Below are 7,906 nucleotides of genomic sequence, written 5' to 3'. Positions count from 1 at the left end.
TAGGGGGTGATTTCTCACTTTCTATCTCTCTGTCTCTCTCTCTGTCTGGCGAGCGCACACGCCCTATAGCAAAAACCTCTCCAAAAAAATTTAAAAAAAGAAAGAAAAAGCATGGCAGAAAGTGGTCAGATATGGAGGATTTATTGCTGAGTGAAGTAAGCCGGGCTATGAAAGAAAGATATTCTATGTATCCACTTAATATATACCGACTATCCACACTCTATGGTAGAGAGCGAAATATTGGAGGACATAAAAGCAGTGAAAGTACTTAACGAGAATAAGACACTGTGGAATGGGGAGGGGGGGGAAGAAGAAGATAAAGTAAGCAAGAGAACAAATAGAGAGACAGGACGTTAGTGGGAAACAAATATGGCTTATTACCTGTTGATGTTGGCATGCTGGATTAGTCTGAGAAGTATTTCATGATGGGTAAAGTCTTTTTACAAAAATGAGAAATAGTGATTGACTGTTTTTAAAAATAATTAGAATAATAATAATAATAATGATTGGGAAAAACATAGAAAAGATATTGAATGATGAAGTGGGGAGGTTAATGTCTCTGTATTGACTGACATGCATGGCATTCCCTTTTGAAAAAACAATGTAAAACACTGTAAAGTTATATGTAATCCAATGTAATATAAAGAAGATTATGATGATAAAAAAAATCCAAAAGCTATGAAGTCAAAAAAAAAAAAAGAAAAGGAAAACAATAAGAACAACAATATAAATACATACAAGAGAATGAAATCCCACCTAAAATGATTCTAGGATATAATTTTAATCACTTTTTGTAGCATCTTCCAGATATTAAAAAAAAAAAAAAAGCGAGGGGCCAACACATGGCATAGTGGTTAAGATACTGTATTCCCACATGGCTGACCGCAGTCCAAGTCCCAGACCCAGAAGCTTGAAGAACATGCCAGGCATGTGTGTATGTGTGTCCAAAATTCCAAGAGGAGAATGGAAGAGAAGGGACTGTGGCATGATCATCCCTCCTGGGAGGGGGTGTGATTTCTCACTTTCTATGTTTCTCTCTGATGAGTACATGCACTCCACAGTAAAAAACCTAAAAAAAAAATAAATAAATAAAAATAAGCTAAACATATTTGGCTGAACAACTTTTTGATAAATTGTTCTAAGTGCTGAGATGTGATGTTGAAAAAGAAAGATAGGACCTCTTACGTCACTTGGCTTATTTAGAAACACTAACTTCACAAATGAATAAATGGATGTAACTGATGTCATAATAGTATGAATGTCAAAAGAAGACAAATGAAGTGTTAAGTTAGGTCGAAAGTGATTGTGGGGAGAAGACATCATTCCGAATAAACTGTTTCAGGAAAAACTGCCAGAAAGTAAGACACTGAGCAGGAGTTTTAAGTGTAAGCATGCACAAGAGACTCATGTAAGTTATTTCTGAGTTTTTGTGTAACTAAAATTCTCAAGATTTTGGAAAAGAAAATGATCATTGCAGAGTAAAGAAATGGGCATGTCTAGGGAATTGAAATAAAAGGATAATAATACTGTAATTGGTATGAAGAACAGAATAATCAGAATCAGATTTTGCAAAGCCTTATACAGTCTTTTTGGCCTGAATTTCAGATTCATTGAAGAAAATGGAAAGCCACTGGTGAAAGGTGCTTTGTACCGGAGTGATGATATCTGTTTTTTATTTTTTTTAAAGACTTATTTATTTAATTTTATTTATTCTTTCATTTATTTTAATTTGACCAGAGAGAAAGAGAAAGTGAGAAAGTAAGTCACCTTGTCCAGGACTCAAAACGTGGTCAGATATGTGGAAGTGTCCAGCACCTTAACCACCACGCCCCCTGGTGGTCCCCATGATTTTTTTTTTTTAAAATGTCTTAAAAAAAAAAAAAAAAAGCCAGAGGGCATGTGTGCTCATCAGAAACAGAGAGAAAGAGGGAGAAGATGAATGTACCCAGTAATGGAGTGTGGTCATGCCACAATTCCTTCTCCATATGGTTGGGATTTGGGGAATGCATATGCACCTGGTATGTTTTTCAAGCTGCCAGGGCTGGGATTCTAACCATGGTAAGTCATGTGGGATCCAGCTCCCTTAACTACTAAGCTATAGAGCTACTTAAGAAGATAATTTCTTATCATATATGACCATAGGAAATAAAAGTAAAAACTAAAAGCCTACTCAAATTGAGTGCTTAATTTTACATCCACACTTGAATTTCCATGTCATATCCATAAAAACTTTGTATTTTTGTCTATGAAACTATCCTTTATAAAAACATATATACTATATATGCTCTTACTTTCTCCCCATAAAGAGACAGAAAATACCAATAGTCATAGAATTCACATTTGAGCCACCACCTCTGGATAGTTATTTATTCCTCAAATTCAATATCTCACTTTAATCTTGAGACTAAATTGTATGGTAAACCGTTATCAAAAATCATAATAAAACACAATAAGGGGAAAGGAAAAGAGAGAAAAAAGTAATTAATTTACTTTTATAAATGTGAATATGTATATGTACTTATATACGTAAGTATATATTCACTTATGACATTGAGTAGGAATTTAAAGAATCAGAACGCACAAGAGACTCATGTAACTTATTATTGACTTTTTGTGTAACTAAAATTCTCAAGATTTTGGAAAAATGTACACATATATATGTATACAACATGCAAGAAGAAATATACAAAGCAGCTACAGTCCTATTATGTAACCAGTCCTGAGTTCTTAGTTGATATTTGTAATTTTTTTTCTTTCACTGTAAATTCCCTCTGTTCTTTGTATTCACACAGCTCCTTACCTGGTTAGGGTTTTTCACCTAAAGTCTCTGGAATCATAATCATCTTACCCTTTGTGTGTGTGTGTGGGGGGGGTGTGCATGTGCACGCACACATATGTGAGTGTGTGTAACTTTTTCATTCATTTTACCATTACACATGGAAGTACTAAGATACACACACCAAGGAATCCCTTGGTTCTTAACAAAGTCCTTGCTCTAATTACCTAACGAAAAAAAAAAAAAATCAATTCCTCCATGGTCAAGAAAATCTATCATCCCAGCCAGTTCTTCATCTATTAATCCAGTGGTATACAGAATTCAAAATAGCCAGGTGACAATCTCAATTTTCAAACTAGTATCTTGTTGATACCCCTGGAGACATTCTTCCCTTGGAACCAAAGACCAACAAACTAGGACAGGGCAAACCAGTAGGAAGAGAAAATAAAATGTAGCAAATAGTGACAGGAGTTCCACTTCCCTTCTATCACTTGATTCCTAGATCATGTTTCTGGCTGTTGAGGAAGTAGTGCCATATATAGATTTCTTCTTCAAACCCTTTACCGTGTCCTCATTAGTGTTATCTCACATTTGACCCTAGATCTGGGACATTGTACGTTTTGACAAGACAAATGTTTTGTGGAGTAATACAGTGCATGGAAAGATAAGTGAATTTTAAGTGCGAGCCCATTACGAGATTTCTTATACTTTACAACAGCTCCTTGGTCAATGATACTCTGTAAAATATCATACAGGTGAACAGTGCATTCTGTGAGCTCATGTAAGAGAAGGTTGATGTAACTGAAGCAGTCAGGGATGACAAATTTATATCCAAAATAGTTGATTATTTCAATGATGCAAAATAATAGCCATTCCATGTTGGACAAGGTCCACAGCAACCAAGCCATTACCAGGCATCTGCTGGTTCTGATAGGAAATGGTGCCCCTTACCAGGGCTCGTCATTGCTCTCCGCTGTTGGAAAGTTAGACATGTATCACTGGCAGCAGATAAGTCATCCTGGGTGAGGAGACGACCATGTCATTAAGCCCACGCGTAGCCTTCATCTCCTATTGGATTATCTTTCTTTTAAATACTAAATAGTAGAAAAGAAAAAGAAGAACAAGAATCCAATAGGAAAAATGAGCAAAAGAATTAATTGAACTGGACAGGCATTTCCCAGAGGAGGAAATAGCTAATAAATATGAAAATGCATACAACCTCACAGGAAATCAGAAAAGTGTAAACTGCAGCAAGGAAAGGCTATTGCACATGCATCAGATTGCTGGCGAAACTCAGGAAGTTTGACATTTCCAATTTATGAAGCTAATTTAGAGGGCAACTAGAAACCAAGAGAAATTGAAATGAACATATCCTATTATTCAGCAATTCTGGTCCTTGGTTTGCTCTATAGAAAAGTTCATATAACTCCAATAGGAAAACCTGAAAATCAAAAATAATGCCCAAATAATGTGGTGCATTCATATAATGATATATTATAAAAACAAAAATAAACTAACCATATCTTTGTTTATATTCATAATGTTGAATTAAATCATTAATTGTGGAGTGACATATATGTGATAACATTAAAGTAAATTAGAAGAAGAGAAAAATCACAGACCAACAGGTGGCATGAAACATGAAGCAGCTGTAACTCCCATGGCCAACTGTGTGGTTTGAGTAACAACTGGCTGCTTGATAAAGCATGCCAAGGGAACCAGCAGGTGGTATAGTTGTTAAGGAGCTAGACTTCCACATGACTGACCATGGTTCAAGTTCTGGATCATTCAGTTTGAGGATCATGCCAGGCACATCTTACCCAAGATCCTAAAAGGAGTCTGGAGAAGAGGGAATTGTGGCCATACCCCTGGGGGGTGATTTATCACTTTTCCTCTCTGTCTATTCTCTGTCTTTCTCCAAAGAGTGCATGTACCCTGTGGTAAAACATGGAAGAGAAAAAGAAAAAAAAAAAAAAAGCTAGGTGCGTGTTAATGCATACCCAAGGGTTGAAGAGGAGAAAAGAGGAGAAGAGACTGTGGTGTGGCCATCCCCCTGGGGTGATTTCTCCTTTTCTCTTTCTCTCTCCAGTGATTTCATGTGTCCTAGAGCAAAAAATTTTCCAATGTATTAAATAATTGGAGAATAATAATAAAATAATAAATAACAAAATATTTGTATTAATTTTGTAGGATGAATTATTGGTATCTGGCATTAACTTATGAATTTTTTAACTTTTTAGAATTCAAGACAAAAAAATAAAACACACATACAAAGTACTCGGTATCTAGTAAAATAAATAAAATAATTGAGTACAATGGCTCTTGAAAACTTTGGTTATTAATGGTAAATCAAGAAATGAGGCAATTTCTGGAATAAAACTATGGGAGATAACAGTCAAGAGACTTCTTTTTCCATTACTTATCTTTTTCAGGTGGCTAATGCTATAGCATATGCATAAAATACCAGGAAAGAGTTACTAGAGAAGAAAGAGGAAGTGACTAGCCAAAGACGGATTATACTGACAAGCAAGGAGGAAAGATATAACATTGTGTGATAAGTTTGGTTATAACAGTATTTAAGTTCTGTAACATAAAGGCACTGTATCCAAAGATAAAAACAGGCTAAGTTGGCAAAAGATACTTCTATTGTATATAACAAAGAATATATACAGGGGGAGACTCTACCTCATCTGTGAAGAATAGTCTCTCCCAATCTGATAGCTATTTCTTCTGGTAGATTTGGGGAAGTTGGCTAAAGCAATCTCCAATCATTATCAGAGACCAGAAGCTGCCTGACTCTGCTGCTGTTGTCACTGAAATTGGATCTCAGTAGGAGAAATGAACCTGCAGGATGCAGAACTGATGTATAATACATTGCAGAGTCTGCTGGAGAAGGATACTTCCCAAAAAGGTATTGCTGACCTTACGCTGCATCCTGCCTCAAAGGTTAGGTATTATATCTACATGCCAGTGCTTTTTGGCTTCTCATGTTGTGATTACTTCTTCCTTTAAATCTGTTTCTCAGGCAAAAATAAAATAAAATAAAACTGCTGAGCAAGGAGGATGAAGCACCTGTACCAACCTTTGTATAGTGAAAGCTAAACTTTATCTCCTCTTTTTTAACAACTCAGGAGGAATGTTGAATGGGATACATAAGCAGCTTGGAAGTTGCTAAGGGAGGCACGTATTAGTTTTAAAATTTATGAGCCTAGACATGTACACCTGAGAGATGAACACCAGCTGTCACACAGTATATATTAAGAGGGTTCCCATGCCAAAAATGATAAAGTAATTCATATCTGATGGCTTCAATTTTCAGTTTGAAATATGAAGCTAGGTCGTCAGCTGGGAGTGATGAAGGGATGGTTTGAGGATAGAATTAGCTTTGAGATAACCATCTTGGACCATCTCAAAGAAAAGTGCTACTGGAGACATATGAGAGGATCCCTACACAATTCTCCTTTAACCCTAGTGATCATCTAGAGAAGCAAAGTCAGCCCACTCACTAGTGTCATTTTTCTCAGAATGAGTTGAGTGGCTCAGGAGAAGACACCAAGGGTATCGATCATAATTTCCATCTGTGGTAATAAAAGAGACAAAAATAAAGGTGGAGTTGATCATACTTTTACAAAATTAACAATAAAAGGGACAGTGGATGGCATAATGTTTATATTGCTGGACTCCCATGGACTCGACCGTAGTTGGAGTCCTGGACCCAGTTACTTGAAACTCACACCTGGTGCATGTGTGTGCATGCCCAAAATCCTGAGAGGAGAATAGAGGAGAAGGGATTGCAGTGTAGCCACCCAGTGAGGGGTGATTCTTCTCCTTTTGTCTCTCTGTCTCTCCAGCGAGTGCACACACCCTATAGCAAAAGTCTCTCTCTCTTAAAAAAAAGGAAAAATAATTAACAGTAATAGATCAAGCAATCTATGGTCAAATAACTAAAGAGTGAAAGATTCATTGAAAATTTAAAATGCAATGGAATCTTTGGTTGAAAATTCTTAAAATTTTTGTGGCTAAAGTGGGAGGAGAGAGAGAAAAAAAAAGGGGGGGTTCTTAAAAATAAAAAAAAATAAGAGACTGGGATGGGGATTAGGATGTTTGGTGCCATGACTTCAGAGGTGACCAGTGTTAGGTCAACTGTTAGGTGGTTTGCACACCTCTGTGACACTCAGTTTTATATACTCTGGTTGTATACTTATTGATTGCATGTTTACATGACAATAATTTTGTAGCATAATTTTTAATAGAAAGAACACAAAGAATGTTTACCCTTTCCTCTACAATGATTTATTGAAATTCCTTTATTTTTTTTTAAATTTTCTAGACGTAGTGTGCACTAGACAAAGACAGAGAAAACAAGAAAGTACCCTCATGGGAGGTGTTACCCTAACAATCTCTTCTCCTCCATTTTTCCCTCCTTTCAGGATTTTGGACATTCACTGTCACATTCCAGGCATGTTTCTCAAGCCACTAGTCTAGGACTCAAACTATATTGTTGGCCATGTGGGATCTAATTGCCTTACTCACTGCAAAGGGCTGACCTGAAATTTCTTTTTTTATTAATAGTTTCTAAATTATTTTTAGCTGCACAACTGATTTTTGGTAATTTCATGTAAAATCTAAGGACTGTTATCAAATCTGTATTAAATAGTATTCTATCAAGTACTTTTTAAAAAAAACAAATTGCTATAGGGTGTGTACACTCACTGGAGATACACAGAGAGACAGAGAGAGGAAAAGTTAGAAAACATCCCATGTGGGGGACAATCACACTGCAATGTCTTCTCCTCTATTTCTCTCTCCTTTGGAGATCTCAGCATAGATCCCAAGTCACCCTAAGAAAAAATATTCCCAGCATAAATATACTGTATATTATTCTGGTCAAAGATACATGGCATCGGGGACCAGCAGTTAGCATAATGACTATGTTGCTGGACTCTCATGTAGTCGAACACAGTTCAAGTCCTGGATCCAATGGTTTAAAACTCGCTGGACGCGTGTGCATGCGTGCCCAAGATCCCGAGAGGAGAATAGAGGAGAAGGAATTGTGGTGTGGCCATGCTCCCTGGGGGGCAATTCCTCACTTTCTGTCTCTCGGTCACTCTCTGTCTTTCTGGCGAGCGC

This window comes from Tupaia chinensis, unplaced genomic scaffold (genome assembly GCF_000334495.1).
Source record: "Tupaia chinensis unplaced genomic scaffold, TupChi_1.0 Scaffold000045_1, whole genome shotgun sequence".
Classification (NCBI taxonomy): Eukaryota; Metazoa; Chordata; class Mammalia; order Scandentia; family Tupaiidae; genus Tupaia; species Tupaia belangeri.
This window is presented reverse-complemented; position numbering follows the sequence as displayed.